The sequence below is a fragment of the Heliangelus exortis genome, chromosome 1 (assembly GCF_036169615.1).
Source record: "Heliangelus exortis chromosome 1, bHelExo1.hap1, whole genome shotgun sequence".
NCBI lineage: Eukaryota > Metazoa > Chordata > Aves > Apodiformes > Trochilidae > Heliangelus > Heliangelus exortis.
This window is the reverse complement of record NC_092422.1, coordinates 154,412,064-154,430,022: the sequence shown is the minus strand read 5'-3', so window position 1 is coordinate 154,430,022 and position 17,959 is coordinate 154,412,064.

Here is a 17,959-nt window from a genome sequence, read left to right as displayed (position 1 = left end):
TGAAGCTGTTGCAAAGAGTCTGACTTGGTCTGCAGCAACTGCTGTCCTTGTTATTGCTGAGTAGTATCTGCTGATAAAGCAGGAGTTCCTCCCATGTACTGGGAAGCAAAAATTTGTATGTATTAAGCACAGATTTCAACTGCATGTTCCTGAAACAGTACAGTGAAGAGTCAGAAGAAAAAGAAATTATAAGCTGAGATGGTTGTGGCACTGGAGGAAGAGGAGATGTAGCAGACATCTGGAGAATAGCTGACTTCATTGGTTCTGTTGCTCTTTTGCACATTTATTTTTATCTGCACACCATCAAGTGAAGAAGTGGCATCACCAGGGTCAAAGAGAATTAAATTAATTAATAGAAGCCCTGGCAGTGCTGCTGCATCTGCACTCATTTCCTGTTGCTAAAATTTAATTCCTTGCAGACAGCAGTAAAGAAGTTCCTAAAATGGAGTTTTTCTTAGCCACATTATTATAAAACAATCCTCTAGATCAAGAAATGTTTCTTATATCCTTTTCTTGACTAGCCTAAAATTTTCCTTCCACTTCTGTGGGTGGGAAAGAGTACTTATTGACATTATTTTTACCATACCTAAAAAAAGGATAGTCATATGCTTAAGGCAGAAGAGGAAATTGTGTTTCAGCTCCTAATTTGCTCCAGAGTTTGGAAAATGTGAGGGAAAAAAGTAAAAACCAGTAAAGGATAGTTATACCAGTTAATTTTGTTCTTCTTTTAGTACAATATCTGCACATTCAGGTTCATATTGGAATGATTTGTATGGATATGCATGTTATTAAATTGTATTATGAATTTACTTAAAAATGAGACATTCAGGATGGACAGCAGGGTTGTGGTCAATCACAGACTCACATCATATTACTTCTGTTCCAGGGCTAAAGGAACATAACATTCTGGAGATTTCTTGCATGATCACTCATTGAAACATTTAATTATCTTCCTGCAAATACATTGGATTACAAAGTCTGGGGAAAACTTGTTATCAGGAACTGCATCCTGGTCTTCCACTTTTCCAGCTCAAAATAAGATATTCCAATACCTCTGCCTTCAGCACTGGCTAAGCATCAATTCATAGTTTGTGTTCTCTTGTCTGGTGCAAAATGTACAGAAATCTGCCTCTACCACAGAACAGAGCAGGAGAAGAGGGTGAAATAGGTGGCATATTACTTTCCCAAACAGAGCAATATTTCATCAAAAGTTAGCTGTTGTCTCAAAGAGATTAAAGATAACCCAAAGGCATTGCTTTCACAAAAGCAGGAACATGTGCTATGGAAGCTGGGGAAGCCTTCCTGGGAAAAGCATTAAATACCCAAATCCTCCTGTTGGAAATGTTTGGCTGTCCTGAGTCACCTCATGGAAGATGATACACTTATAACTGAGTTGTTAAAAGAGAGAGTGAAAGACTCTATCTAGCAATGAAATCAACTTATTATTGGAAAATTGTGGAGAACATCAGTTTCTCTAGATGAAAACAAAGTGTCTGTGTCCTCTCAGTACTTCTGAGATGAAGAGTCTTGCTACAAGCTTGGTATTGGCTGTTTTGGTAAAAGAAATGAGAGGAGACCCAGGGAAAGAAAAAACAACAGAAAACCCCCCAAGCACTTAAATTAATTGGAAAAAATGTTTTCTCAGGAATCCCTCTGCTGTTACTTGACAAAACATTCATGTCATCTTGTTGTTGTTACCTTCTGAAGCAACTTCAGAATACTATCTGCTTGTATTAATTACTACAGCTCCCTAGAAGAAAAAATATTCCTCTCTAGAAGTAAATAAATCATTATGATAAGAGAAAATCCTGCATTAAATCTGCATATTAAACATCAGCTCTGGATTAAATTAATTTATGGGCAGAAACGAATTGCTTTAATCTTAAAACGAAAGCATAAAACAAGGATGACAGGAGGGCAACAATGCAGGTAAATAATACAGGCAAATTACCTGGCCTGGATCCCAGAAAAATCTGCATTCTCTTTCACTACTTTCCTTGGCATTGCTGAAGGACTTTGGGTTAAGACTCTAGAAGTGGGATGTCTACATAGATTTCGATGAAGAAGTCACATTTCAGGCACTGACCTGCCTTCAGTTCTTGGCACAGAAGTTTCTGTTGTCACTGTTTCTCAGGCATGTAAATATCTGCCTCCAGATATGACTTTCCTCTGTAGGCTTTTGCATTCCCCGTTCCATCTGCTGCACATGTCTAGTAAAGCAGGGCATACATCTCATCCTAAAGACAGATGGGTCCTATACTCTACAGTCTCTGATCCTCCACCTGACAACATATTTGCATACATAGATTTGTAATTTTTGGAGGATCAGAGTTGTTGGATGTGTTCTGTACATGTTCCCAAGTGGGACAGCACTAGCTATTGAATCAGTCACGCTGCCTCTGAGTAAGCATATCAGTACTTGTGAGTTGGCAGAGAAGTAAGAGAGCAAAACCAATTTGTGAGAGAAGTAATCAACTACAAAAGAAGCTGTGAAACTATCACTTCCAGACACTAAGTGGTGGATATGTAGGATAAAAAGCAATAAATATTGCCTTTGAAATCCCACTTGGTTTTATTCTGGAACGGGAATAAATGAAGTATCAGGACACGTGAGAGATTGATTGGATGGGAACAAAAATGGATTGCTTTCCATCTTTCCCACATTGCTGTTCCTGGGCGGAGAACATCTTTACAATGTTGTTGAAAACTTTAGATGTTTACTCATCTATTCTTCAACACCAGCCAAAAATAATCCTTGGCTGTAGAACCATCTGTCTTGCTAGGAGGATGGAAACTCTGATCTGATCCTGCGGAGATGGAATCACTGAGTTTCTCTCCATGGATGAGTTACATTTCATGGAGAGGGAAACAAAGTAATTCTCTTAGCTACCCTTTTTTGTTAAGGCAGGTTTTAAAACCATTAATGTAAGATCAAAACTGATGATTCCATTGAAGGAATATATTAAACTACATAAAAGTATTAGCTTATATTAAACTATATTGAACTATTAAACTTAAACTATTCAAACTGGCATTTCACTTAATGCATATTTATTCCAGAAGAGCTGCCTCATTTGCCTCAAACAAACAATCCAATTATCTTCAGAAAAGCCAGTATTGCCCATTTTTTTTAAAAAATACATTTTCTTGGCTGGCACCATCTTACTACAGTCCACTGATTGCTTTAACAGTGTAGCTTCTTCTCCAGTGAAACTATGATATAATTTTAGAGATACAACACAGAGAGAACTAAAACGGATGAACATATGTTTTTTTGAAGGCTGTTTGCTGACAATAATTGCTTTTACTTTGAAGAAATTTATCAGGAACTCTTCTAGCACTTATTTCACAGAGCTATATGGAAAGTGAAAAACAACTTTCAGAGGTAAGCCTTTCAAAAACAGTATGAAATTTATTGAGTAAATTATTCAGCCCTTCAAGCAATCTGAACTATTAGGTCTGAAGATGGTGGCAAGGAAATCATTCTGTAATTTATCAACACTCAGACAATAGGTGAGATGGACAATCATTAAAACAGAGAAGCCTCACTCAAATCAAAGCTGATTTTAATGAACATTGTACTTCATTTCTGGATCCAAGTTTCCTAAGGTTAGGGCCTAACTTCGATGCTACATCTATGAAAATATTCCAGAGCAAAGCCACGGGCTCAAGTTTGATGCACGTAGTGGTTCTGTCCTCCCTTTATTTCATTCTCCTTGCTATAAATCCACAGAACTTAAATGGCCCATGACAGCTTGTTCTTTGCTAGAGAAAAGAATGGGCAGGGGCAAGAGTGTTGGAAATGTATATCAGGGATATATATTCCTTCTGACCTCTGGAAGTCTGTGTGGGTGCTGTGGCTCTCTGAGGGCAGTGAGTGAGAGGCAGCCAAGCCAGGCTGGAGGGGCACGGGGGCTTTGAGCACACAAATAAAAATTCATTTCTAGCTCTGCCTCTTCTGGACTCCTCCACACTCACCTGCCATTTCAGCTGTTAATAGGCGTAGGAGGTGTAGTCTCTCAGAACAAATGTCCTCAATCAACATCTGTATAAATCTGTACAGACAACAGCTGATTTTGGAAGCTCTTTAGATTACCATAAGCTGTAAAAAATATCCAGTAGCCAGAAGAAAAAAATACAAAAGAGAAGTAGCTACTTTTTTCATTAAGGCAAGCTAGTAATGACACCGACTGAAAAGAAATATTCATGCTCACTCATTCCTTAAATTGTGATGTGATGGCTTTCTGAAAGATAAATTTCAATTTAACTGTAAATAGTTGAAGTGCAAAAGGCTTCTCTTGCCTAGGAGAGAAGATTATTTCCATGTAGATATAGAAGGAAATTCTGTAGTTTATGCCATGCAAGAGAGTCAGCTAGCTTAGGGCAATCTATTATTTGCTTAAAAAATCTCCAGACACACCCTACAGCAGGTAAAGTAATGAGAGAAATATGTGGTGCCCCATTATTTGACCCCATGTAGGATGCCCGCCCTCTGCTTCCCCCTCTTCTCTTGGGGAGGTGGGAGGGGGAAATTCCCAGAGGTATGGGAAAGAGATAGAGGAGAAATCTACACCCATATGAAACTCTGGGAAATTCTGTTGCTGACTTTTAAACATTTCAACATTTCCAGACAATCTAGGTTGTCTGATTATTCACCCCAGACCGGGAAACTGCTAACTTTCTTTGCTTGGAAATGCCTGTGAGCAGCTCCCTTGAAGAAGCAAGGTCAGGTTACTGCTATCAGCAAACGGGACCTTGACCGTCCTGCATGAATCAGCCACCTCACAGCTCAGATAGGAGACACAACTCATTTCTGATCAATTGCTCTCATTCAGAAGGCCCTTTATTTTTTTGTTATGACTGATGTATAGAGTGAAGCCAAAAGACTGTGCCCTGCACATGGGTGCACTGCAAGAGGCATCGAGTTTAATAAGGGGCACAAAAAGTGACCACAGATTAAGAAGGACTGTGGTGATCTGTGAGTACTGCATAGATAAGAAAACAATGTCCTTGCAATTCCTTATTATCTTCCATCAAAAGATAAATAAACTGTGCTTTCCCCTGTTGCCATCTGAAACATATAACTTAATCATTAAAAAACATACACCTTGAGCTTCTGTTTTCAAGACGGAATTTCTTTCTGTGATCTCAGGCAAAGGAATGTCAGCAAAATTTTCCAGACTACTGACAAAAGTTCATCTTATGCATTCCTGTGGGACTACTGTTTCTCTGTACCTTTAGTAATTCATGTCACCAAGTGTGTGGCCTTTCTTCAGGTGTGAAGAAGTCTGAATTGCAATAGACAACACCAATGAAGCATGTCATGTGAGCTTCCTTGTATATATACTATGTAGTATATACTATATACTGTAGTATATAGTATTTATGCTATATATAGTATATATACTATATATATACCATATACTATATACTTGCTTGTATAAATACTATATTTTCCATATACTTTCCATATATTCCACATACTTCCATATATTTTTCATTTTATGTAAATTTCCATTCGTGGTGGCCAAGCCATGGCTGTGTTTTCCCCTGTGTTTTGCAGAAAAGGGAGGTGAGTAGGAGAGTGGCAGGGAGGATGAGCAATAGACGTAGAATGACAGATGACAAGAAATTAAGCAATTGCTTTCATTTCTTCTGACCACAGGAAGGTTACCCTTGTGAAGAAATTCTGTGTTCCTGATTAGTATAGAAACCCAAGAGGAAAACAAACCAACCAACCAAACAAACAAACAATAAAGAAAACCAAAAAACAAAACAAAAAACCCAACACCAAGACTTAAGGCTACAAGGAAGGTTTAATTCCCACTTCATTAATAACACACAGGAAATCAGCATTTCCCTTGTGTTTTCAGTTCAGTCCATTCTCCTCCTTCTTGCCTTCCTATAGTAAATTTTCATGCAACACTGCAGTTCACTGTTAAGCAGATTTTTCCCTCCGTCTTCTTGTTGGGTGAGATGATTCCAGTGCTCTGGCTTTTTTCAACATACAAAGTACTTTCCTCATCTGACTTTGATTAACGGCAGCCTTCTCTGCTTTGCTTTTCTTGTCAGAAGACTAAACCTTGGCTGGTTTATTTATGGAGTGCTTTTCCTCATTAATGACTGAAAGACTCTTTCTCTCCTTTACACAAGCAGTTGGGGAGCTGGAGAAGACTAATTGAAAACCAGTCATGAAGAACACTGTATAGGAAGGCATTTGCTACCACAGGAAATTAAGAAGCTGGCAGGAGGGGACTGACTTGATTTGAGATAAAGACCTATTTATATTTTGAAGTGCAGCTTGACCTAACTGCTTGAAAGCTATAATTTTCCACAAGAGAGAAATGCCAAGAAAAGAGCACTGTATGATCTCTAGCTTCAAATCTGAGTTTCTGTGCGTGGCTACTTTTGCTCAAAAGCCAAAAATAGAAAAAGAAATACTTAAGGACTTCTTATTCAAACCAATGGCTATTGAATGGTCAAAATCAGGCATGACTTTCTGTTGGTTCAGAGTCAGTGAATGACCAGAGGCAAAGATCTCAAGTTTTGATATGGCCTTTAAATAACTGTGCCCCCTTTTTTTTTTTTTTTTGCATAAGGTCCATGACGCTAAGAAATTGTGGGTATATTCTGCATAGCCACATGATCCTCCATATTTTTGCACTTTTGGCTATTCTGTATCACAAACTGTGGGATACTGCATGCAATTAAAATCTGAATGCAATTAAGCATGTGAGGAAGCAGCTGCTATAGGAAACAGATATATCTTCAATAAATAAGCCAAGCAACCTGAACTTCCCCACTGGGAGGCTTCATCCACAGTGTTTATCAATTTGCCACAGCAACTGCAATAATCCTCAGCAGCTGCAAGTATGATGAAAACTGGAAAGAAGCTGGATAAACCAAGAGCCTGTTGCAAAGAAACCACTGACGTGCTTGCCTTGCAAAAGCATCAAGGTATATATTTATATTCCCTTGCTTTCTTCAAGACTGCATCTTGGTTCCAGGCATTTTTGGCCCTAAAACTGAAATAGCCTGTGGGGAACCTGTGCCTCTAACCACTCGTCCTCCTGTGACAATTTTGATCCCCTTGATGTTCTCTAAGTCTAAGAATATTTCCAAGACCCCCTCAGCCTTATTTTTTCTTCTATCTGCATCAGCTACCAAGTGCCTCAGTTTTCCTACCCTCTGCTTTTTAATGGTTCTTTCAATTTCTGACCTGCTCAGATAGGAAGTCTGAAATGGTGCTGGAAAACCTGTTTACAAGGAGAGTAGCTTCAGGGATACAAGCACTGAGCTCAGGGCTCAAACATTTACACAAATTGAAACTGAAGATCACTGAGATACGTACTTGTGGATACATACTACGCCTCTAGTCATTTACCTTCATTGAGGGTGCTTTTGACATCTAAAGTATTAAGTTTTTATATCAAGACACTGTACTTCAGCAACCTAAGACTAACCTCCCCTGGTCAGGAAAAATACAACAACCCTACATATTGCAATGAAGTTGTCTCAGAGCATCTCCACTTCCCTAAAGCTGCTGTCTGCATGAAGCCAAAGGCTGTTCCACTTACTGTATGAGGTACTGAAGGGGAAAAGAAATAAATAATGTCTTAATAGCTGCCTTCAGCGTGGGCTGTTATGAACCATTTTAGCTGGTTGATGGACTGCAGAAAGAGTAATCTGCTGTGAGGAAACCACAGGATACAGAGCTTTAGGCAAAAGTGTCCAACCACTGTAAACTAAGCCAAAATGTACCACAACATCTCCACTGGGCAGATTTCTTGCAGAGGGAATAATTTTACAGGTGTGCTCTGGTGGATCTAGGAACTGTGAATCACTGAGCAGTTTTCTTTCCTCAGAAAATTATCTTTCTCTGTAATTGGAACAGCAAATATTTGAAATATTTGACAGTGGAGGAGAAGGAATGGTAAAATGAGACAAAAGCACAAAGTAGGAAAATATGGAAGAGAGCAACACGATAGAGCTTATGAAATCTTGCACCAAGAATGATATACATCTATGAATACCTGAGTATGTATCTGCCATCATCTTTTTTGTTGCATGTTTCAATGTGAGAAAAAAACAGATTGGCAAAGTAATCTGTTCCTGTGGGGTGTGTGCAATGCCACGTGCAGAGTGGCTGAATGTCTCCTAGCACAGGAACATAACAAACCTCCTACCAACAACAGAGGTTCTCCCCCACTGGGAAAGGATGAAGGGTTTTTGGTTTTCCCCTTTTAAATGCAGTAAGGAAAGACTTGTTAGACTTTGATGTATTATGTATGGATTAAAATGTGCCTTCATTCAAAACAGAATTTAAAAAGAGTGACAGTCAGTATATGGTCACAAGAACATAGACAGCTTCAACTAATGCATTTATATTTTTAATTAGACTCAAAGTACATACTTTGCTAAGTATGGGAGATCAGATTGCTGATGGAGCCTTCATGATGCTTAAAAATAAATGTTCTACCACAAACCAAATTTTATTTTCCTTTCCTGTCTGTAAGAAATATAATGAATACAAGTCTCAAGCAAGTCCCGCATTTGAGTATGGAATGAAACAGTGTTATAGTTTATCCCATTGCTTGTTATATACAAATGTCCAAAAATTAATGTTTTCTATATTGAAAGGAAGTCACCCAGGAAGAGATTTTGCCATTAGTATGCCCCACAAGAACAACAAAACTCTGGGAAATTGTACTCCACAGCCACCATATTGCACAATGTTATCACTGTGATAGAGATGTAAATGCAATATTGCGTCGTTCTCATACTGACAAGTTTATGAACAACCGAATAAATCGTTTTTCCCTTTCAGTGCAGTGATACATAAGCCTGTCTATCCTCAGACAAGAATGAAAAATACATGTGCAAGGGAAGCTGAAACTTGACCTGGAAAGCTAATTCTTACCCTGTATTAGACAAATCTATTTTACTGTGTATAAAGTTCTACTCTTGAAGTAACTTTCCTGAGGGAAGGAAAAAGTATTGTGGTCCCTTAAAAAGTCAGTATAGATTTTAAAGAATGTTGATGGGAAGCAATGATATTAATAAAGCTTTGTGTTTTGGATATAACTCAGCTTTTTCCATAGTCTCTAATGCTTTACCTTTGTCACATAATAAAATGATTGTAACTTGATGGATTATGAAGTAAACTGGGTAATTCATCTGAACGTCAATGAGCCGTTTTTCCCACTAATTGTGGTGATCCAATCCTATTTTCTTCTGCCCTGCTTTTGGACTAGTCATCAGCTAATTGATTAAAATAGATGCAGTGGATTAAAATGATAATGTTACAGACTGTTCACCCAGATTAAAACTAAATGTCTCTATGGATATAAAGGAATTACATATAAGATTAATGGCCGTGGTGACAAGGAGAATAATGTGTTAATAGCAATACAGAGGCTTCAGTCACACATGGCCAGGGCTGTAATAGCATTGCAGCCTGAATCATAACAGATATGCTCAGATATTGTACCTTTAAAACCAGATTTGACATCTCCCCAGACAGTCAGCCATGGCCTAAGGCACAAAGCACCACTGAAGACTTCTGGAGCACTCAACACCCCCATGCCAAATCTTGCCATTAAATTGTAAAATGTGTCACACCACGTGTGGAGGGAGGCAGCCCAGGAGGCACTTCTGGAGGCTGTCCTTTCAAAACGGTGGAGACTGGGACCCCCAGTAACATCCTGGGACTGAGTCTCACCACACAAGCACTGCATAGGTGAGCTGGTTTCATGTGTTTGTGGAAGGGCTGGGAACAGTATCTTCTTTTTGCCCCTAACAGGAATAAAGGCTGTTAGTTGTGCTGGACAAATTCTCTAAGTATTGATTGAACACATTTAGAATCCAATTAATCAGATGTGAATTACAAACCTGGGGAATTTCAGAAGCTGCATCAACTGGAGTGGAAAAGCTTTGATGTATCTTCATAATACTCCTGTATCTAAATCTCTCTCATTTCAACAAAAAAGACCAATAAAATTCCTGAACATCATCACAGCCAGGAAAGTCAATTTCTCCCAGCTTTTTATCTTCTTTGGAACATAACATTCTACATAGCAAATTTAAGAACATCTTCTGTCCAACCCCTGATATGTCAGGCTTGCTGGATGGCAGGTATCAATAGGATAATATTGTCCTTCCTGTCCTATTTTTACCTAAGACATGCAGTGTTCTAATTTATTTTTTATAAATCACAAGTACACTATTCAGTTTAAGAGGAAAGTATACCCTACCTTCCAAGCTGTAGGCCACCACAAGAATCTTACTGAAGACTGATAGAAATTGTGCCATTGCAGTTACAGCTGTAACTGGAGATAGGATGGTTTCTTCATAGTGTGGCATACTGTGAAACAGATTTTTTTATCTCTACACTATTTACTGAATCTAGCAGAAAAGTGCTCTCACACACACAGAGTTTGGATCCCCCTCCTTACATCCTGCCCAATCAGCTATCCTGAATCTTAAGTGTGATAGGCTGAGGCTGAACACTTCAGGAAGCAACTTTATTCAGAGAAAAAATAAAATAATTGAGTTTAAGGACCAGATGCAGAGAGGAAGGGGACAGCATGGAAAATAGGCAGCCTCCATCCTAAAAAAACATTGTGAGAAGAAGTATATTAAATCCTGTGAAGCCTATAGTGTGGTGTTCAGCTCTCTTCTACCAGTTAGGAGGCCAAGAAAGTCCTGCAGCACTCAGTAAAGAAGCAGAGTCATTTTCTTCCCCCTGCCCTATCTTGTGCAAGCTTGCCTTACCTATCTGGGCAGAGCACTGGTGAGATGATGCTCATCAAACACTCTGGTTTGGGGCTCTTCCTAGCAGCTTGTGGGTCCCAGCTCCAGTGAGACAAAACCCTTTTTTAGGTCTCCTTCCTCTGTCCAGCAAAACCTAACAACATTATGTCCAGACTGAGTATTTTCTGTAAGTGGCCTTAGAGCCAGTTTTCTTTACTCCAGCCTTTTCTTTACTCCACACCTGATGGTCAGAAGATGAAAGATGCTGAAGGAGAGCCCAATAACCACTCTCCAAGAATGAAAACCATCTCATCAGGGAAAAGCGTGCAGGTCAGCTTCACTTGCCCTTTACCGTGACGACTGTAGTCGTCAAAATATATCCTGATTTCAACCTTTTATCTCCATCCCACTGGATCATGTGTTATGAATTCCCATATGGTAACTTCTCTTTCCTGAGCAAATCTCACTGCATATCTCTTGCATCCTGAGGTCAAACATCAGGACACCTGAGTTTCTTCCAGGTAGCTACACAAACATAATTGCACCGCACAGCAGAGCTCTAATGTTATTTACAGTGTTTTCTAAACAATCTCTTTATTTTCCCCGTATCCAGCTTAGCTGAACATCAGGTCCCCATAAGCCTTGCTCACTAAAGATGATTCAAAGATGTGAATAGAAGATTTGGTCCTTTAAAAAGGAGACCTTGGATCAGTCATAGAATCATAGAATTGTCTGGGTTGGAAGGGACCTCTGAGATCATCAAGTCCAACCCTTGATCCACTACCACTGTGGTTACCAGACCATGGCACTGAGTGCCACATCCAGTCTCTTTTTAAATATCTCCAGGGACAGAGAATCCACTACTTCCCTGGGAAGCCCATTCCAATGTCTGATCACCCTCTCCATAAAGAAATTCTTTCTAATGTCCCACCTAAACCTCCCCCAGCACAACTTGAGACCGTGCCCTCTTGTCTTGCTGAGGGTTGCCTGGGAAAAGAGACCAACCCCCCCCGCCTACACCCTCCTTTCAGGGAGTTGTAGAGAATGATGAGGTCTCCCCTGAGCCTCCTCTTCTCCAGGCTGAACAGCCCCAGTTCCTTCAGCCTCTCCTCATAGGATCTGTGCTCGAGTCCCTTCACCAGCCTGGTTGCCCTCCTTTGGACCTGCTCCAGGATCTCAATCTCCTTCCTGAACTGAGGGGCCCAGAACTGGACACAGGACTCGAGGTGTGGCCTCACCAGGGCTGAGTACAGGGGCAGAATCACTTCCCTGGACCTGCTGGCCACACTGTATCTGATACAGGCCAGGATGCCATTGGCCTTCTTGGCTACCTGGGCACACTGCTGGCTCATGTTCAGCTTCTTGTCAATCCAAACTCCCAGGTCCCTCTCTGTCTGGGATCCTTCTTTGCACCTTATGGCAAGTCTAGCATGACAGGCCTATAATTTTGAGGGTGTTTTTTCTCTGTGTCATCCTGTCACAAGAGCAATGCTGCTATGGCACAGTCCCTGGCTGGAGGATCTCCTCCCATGGTGCTCTTTGTGCTGCTTCCCAGCCCAGTGCCTTTCACGTGGACTCCCTGTGGGCTACTGACAGACAGCAACTCCAAAGATCATGAAATTATCCACTTGGCAATATCACACTTCAGATACGTGGCACTCCCCTGAGAGGTATTTTAGCACAGTTAATTAGTAGTGCTCATTAGTAATAACTGCAAAGCATAGAGATAAACCATGGCATACATGCATAGGAGATATTTCATCCCCCGTATGTTTCCCTAAAGAAACTCCATCTCCATCATATCTGCTCACCGGTGGCAGTAACACACTGTCCTCCCTTTCAAGGAAGCATTAATTATTTCATGCCTAGGAAATTAGGGAGATGGCTTTATTCATTCTGATATACTGCAGGAAGGTTTGATTTAGTAGGGATATCTGATGATTCTGCTGAGAAATTAAAATAGCTAACAGCAAAATTAATTAACTACTATATTAATGAGCAAGCAGCTCTAAAACTAATCTGAAGTCTAAATTGAAGTGTATGTGGATGGGTGCTTGAATGAGCATCAATTGTCAGGCTAAGCCTCAAGTGAGATTTTTGGTTCTTTAATGTTTTTGATCAGTGAAAACTTCAATTTCTTTGACAGATGGGAAGATAGATCTCCTTCCTTTTGTACCAACCCAAGTTCCCTGGGCTAGGTCCTTACTTGAGGTGAATCAGCCTTTTTGTGCACAGTATCCCGAGTGACTCCACCCAAATTAGCCAAATTAACTTGTTAATACACAAGGAAAACAGCAAGTGAAAAGGCAACCCAGAGCCTCCTGTCCCATATCCCATACAGGACCAAATGCTCACTGTGAGTATGGATAGCCCCTTTATAGATGTAATGCTGGCTTGATAACTGAAGCATTGCCTTACACACACAAAAAACTCCACAACAAAACAAAACAAAAATAGAAAAAAAGCCAAAGAAAAAACAAAAATTCACAAACCAATCATAAAACAGTTGAATCAGGACCAGATCCAGATTTTTCCCTGTAGCTGTTTTATGGTACAACGCAGGTTTATGCAAGGATCCAGGACAGCTGAAGAAGGGCCATGCTTCAAAACTGCCCAAGATGAATGAAGTCAAAGCACTACATAGCTAATGCAAATTAAGACAGATAGTTTAAGGAGCAAGCCATCCATATCAAGAAGCTTGAGAGCTAGATGTCCTGCTCCCTTTTTTTACCTGCAAAGGTTACATTTCTCTCCTGTTCTTTGCAATAATTGAAAACAACCAACTTATTCCTGTTCTTAAAGCATTGGTTGGATTTTTCCAGCACTTTCCTGAGATTACAGGGATTTTCTTTACCTCCCTACAGGAGCTACCTCCCACATAGACCCTTATACACTTCAGAGAAAACTTTTTTTCCAGACGTAATGAAGAGAGCTGTTCTTAGAGGTTACTTGAATGTCCCAATGGCTTTTTAAGAGCTCACCACAGGGAAGCATTAAGGGGGCATATTTGGTTCTCAGTGTTTTTTAATGAACAGCTTTCATCCTGAAGTAAGCAATTACAACGGGAATGGAGTACTTTTTATAAGCAGGGATAAGGTTGTCTCAGTAGACAAACAAGAGAGAGGGGCCCAGCCTAGAGGACTCTTCTAAAAGCACTTTTATTTTTCGTAATCAAATATCTATGCCAGACTCTTTTACTGACTGATCAGATACTTGAATATTGAAGGCTGAGAAATCTCTACCTTTCTGAGGAAACTAAAACAGACAAAATTTGTTTCTGATCTATGTTGATCCTGTACCAAATAGTAGCTGGCTGGGGCTTGTTTCAGGCTCTCATGAGGCTATGCGAGAACTTCCAGTTGCATCCAGATTTTCTATACTGAAGGAAATCTTCTCTATAGACATAAATAATGGGTATTTCTGTTATATCTAGTATGCAGGATAGAGAGAGGTATGAATTCCTGTCAGTCACAGGAGTAGGCAACAGAAAATGAGAAATTATTCCAGTTTAAAATTATCTGAATTAGGGGCTCTGACCTTTACATAACATTTGGCTAATTTATGCCATATCATAATGGCTCGTATTAATTCAAACATGCATTTGTCACTCTTTGGGTTTCACTCTTAATGAATGTCCACAAGAAGTACAGACATAAGTGGACTGGCAGGATAGACAAGAGCAAATATCTTAACTCATAGCTAGGATGAGTTTCTTGCCCCCCACTTTCCAATTCTGTTTAGGAAACACACTTGTGCTGTGCATTCTATGACACATAGTAAGACCCCATGGTCTGACTGTGAGCATGGCTTTCTTTGTTACTAATATAGATTGTTTCTTTTATTATTTTCCCTACAGCTGCAGGTCACAACCTCTCTTGGACATCTCCGCAAGTCCCACTGCAGGGGAGACAGCTGTATACAGGGATGCTACATGTACAGTAGGAATGCTAGAGATAAGCAGAGCTTTTACCTTGCAAGAACCTAAGCCAGAGGTTCCTTACAAGAGCTGAATTCACTGGCAGTCCCAGAAAAGGAATACTTGATTATAGGCTCCTGTCTACTGAGAATTGGGTATCATTCTATTGGATCATGTTACTACTCCCCATGGGAGCCAAGCAGTCAGCCTTCTTCTGAGTACAGAGCAGGTGGGAAAACTTACCTGAACAGGCAGGATCATTCCTCATCCCTCAGAGCCCCTGAAGGAGGTGCCAGACTCACATCCTGCCTGCCAGGATGACAGCAGCATCTTTCAGGGGAGAGAAAGGGAAGGGACAGCTAACACTCCCTGCAGCAGCACAGAATATCCCAGAAACCTCTAAAGGAGCCACAGATACCATTCCTTCACACAGTTCCCCTGGATGGTGTGGGCATATGAGTGTGGAAAAAGCTTCCAAAACTGTGGCTTGTGATTTCCCCTACAGGGGCTCATGAGGGAAAGTTAGGGAAAAGGGACGAAAATGCACAAGAAGAGACACTTGCAAACTGCTCTCCTCTGCAATTCAGTAAACATCCCTCCCACACTTCCCCAAAACAGAGAGGATATGACATTTTACTTAGTCTAAAGCCCCCTGAAAAGTTTCAAGCTCCTTGCTTCTGCCCCACAAGGCACACTTCTCTCTCTAGTTGTAGGGCTCTGCTGTGAACCCAAAGATGAGGGACCTAAGCTCAGAAAACAGCTGACTGATGCTGTCACCATTATTATTATTTCAGAGCAGGCCTTGCCATGCACCCCAAGAAGAGCTGCCCTGGGAGAGGTGAAGGGACCACACAGGGAGGGAGAGGCTGGAATCAGGATAGTGCCTGGGGAAGGGAACATTGAGCTTGGGCAATGGTGGAAGAAGGACCTCTTCTGGCAGCTTGGTCACCACTGGAAGCCTGGACTCTTAACTGATCTCTAGAAATAAAATACTGTGCAGCATCTCAGTGTACAGCCTTTCCTGATGGAAAAAAGAAAGGGGAAGTATTTTTTTTGGGAAATCTTTCCCACTTATGTGCTTTTCATGTCTAGGTTGTGCCTGTGGTCAGCCCAACAGGCAGGGATCGACTTTTCTGGTTAGGAAGGAAACCACTGATCCTGGTGTAAGTGGCCTATTGCATTGCTGCAAGCCCCAGAGAGCTGCTGCTAATGCATGAAAGACAGAGGCTTTTCTTCACAGGAAGAGAGAGGAGATAGCCTGCAGGCTACAGTCTGCTCTTTTATCCAAATAGCACTGATATGATAATCAAATAAAACTGATTATATTGGCTTCAAAATCAACAGCATTAATCAGAGTGGTGTTGTCTGTCCTCACCCATTTTCGCCCATTGCTCTCTTTCACCTTATTTCCTTAATTACTGGGGTTTTTTTGTTTTTTTGGGTTTTTTTACCACTAATCTTTAAAGCAAGATGCGCTACACTTAGCAAGCAATTAGTTCTCTTTTGTTCCAAAAAAGTGTGGTAGAGATGTACCCATATATACTGGAGTCATTTGAAATGGAGAACAAGCAAGCTTGGCCAAAGGTGAATAAAAAGCATTGCAAAAACCTCCTAATAGCCAAATCTTACCTTTACTGTGAAGAGGAACCTTGTTTCTCCCCATGCTTTGCATCCCAGTGTGGTCCAGGGGAACACCCCACAGGAAGGGATCTGTGAGCACTCAGTTCTTTGAGAAAACCACATCATCCAAGTGATGATGTTGTCATCCAAATGACTCCAGCACCTCAGCAGGCTGATCACAGAGCATATCCACCTGTGCCCAGGTGCACCAGTCCTCCTGCACTTACCAAACAACCCCTGCATGTGTTCAGCATCACCAGATCCCTGGCAGCCCTGCAGATACACAGGGTCTCACCATCACCCGATGCACCTGCCATAAAACCAGTGATTACAGAAAAAGGTGCTTGTTGGGTTGTGGGGGAATTCAGTATTTCCACACAAAAATAGTGGTGGTAGTGATGTCAGCTGAAATAGGAGGAGCCCAGAGACATTATATTCTAGGGTGAGGAATAGTCCTAAAATCTCCTTCCTATTTTGTCAGCAGTTAATTATTCCGTGGCACATGTAGGTACATGCACAGGCAGGAGGAAAAGAGGTACTTTTAGGTAAAAAGCACCATGAATAGAACTAGTCAAAAATCCAAAGTATGTCTGATAAAAGGGACTTACTTTCAACTTTTTTCTTTACATTTCCAATTGAAAAGTTGTTGGTCTTTTAACTACTTTAATTAAGCAGCATCAATGGATATTTGTGTGTATGAGCCTGGAATTTATCTCTACCCTAAATCTATTTTGTATGCATGAATAAATATTGTATATACCCTAAAATCAATGGTAAGAGGCCTACTTAACAACCTTTAAGACAGATAAGCAGTTAAAGCTTTGCAGAAGACAAAGTATATGCTATTTTTAGGTCATTTCCTTTAGCAGTATTTTATACTGATTGCAAAGAAAGTGCTGTGAAATCCTGCTGAAATGCAAAGCTGTCATGTAAAATGCCACATTATACGTGCACCTGATATTTCTAAAACCTTGGAATTTTTTACAACATGCTGAGCACAATTTCATTAAGAATCTTCATGCAGGGAATGTTGTCAAAGAGTGTGGTTTTCTCTGCATGTAGTAGTTAACAGTAAAAAAAAAAAAAAAAATGTATAATCCCATAGCAAGTGGAAAATCTGCAGCCAGGCTCCTGCAAAGCTTCCAGGATGCCAATTAAAAAAGATTAAATAAAGCAGAATGTAATTTTGAGTTATTATTTCAAAAAGCACACCCATAAATTATAAAGCTCTTCTCTCACCAGAAAGCTGGAAGAGCTCTGTGCTTAATAGAAGCACATTAAGACACTGGTGTCTTCACAGGGGATTGTCAAATAGGAAATATTGTTGTTCTCAAAGCAAAAAAAAATTATATTAATGAAAACCACCACAATGATTTAAAAGCAGAATGAATTAAGCTTAATGAAGGATGGTGCTTTGACAGCTCTAGCCACGGAAATGCTCTTTTGCCCTCTAGCACAGGTACAGGGCTGGCCTTACCTTCCCATCCCTAATTCTGACCATTTCTCTTTGGCAGGGTATGTTTGAGGCTCCCAAAATTGCTAACACCCAGGGTTTGAAAAAATCAGCCTCTCACATCTCCAAAATAGGGCTTGCATGTTGAAATTATGCAGCCGTGCTGCCGAGAGAGACAGGAAACAGACAGACAGACAGACAGGAAGAGGAAAAGACAA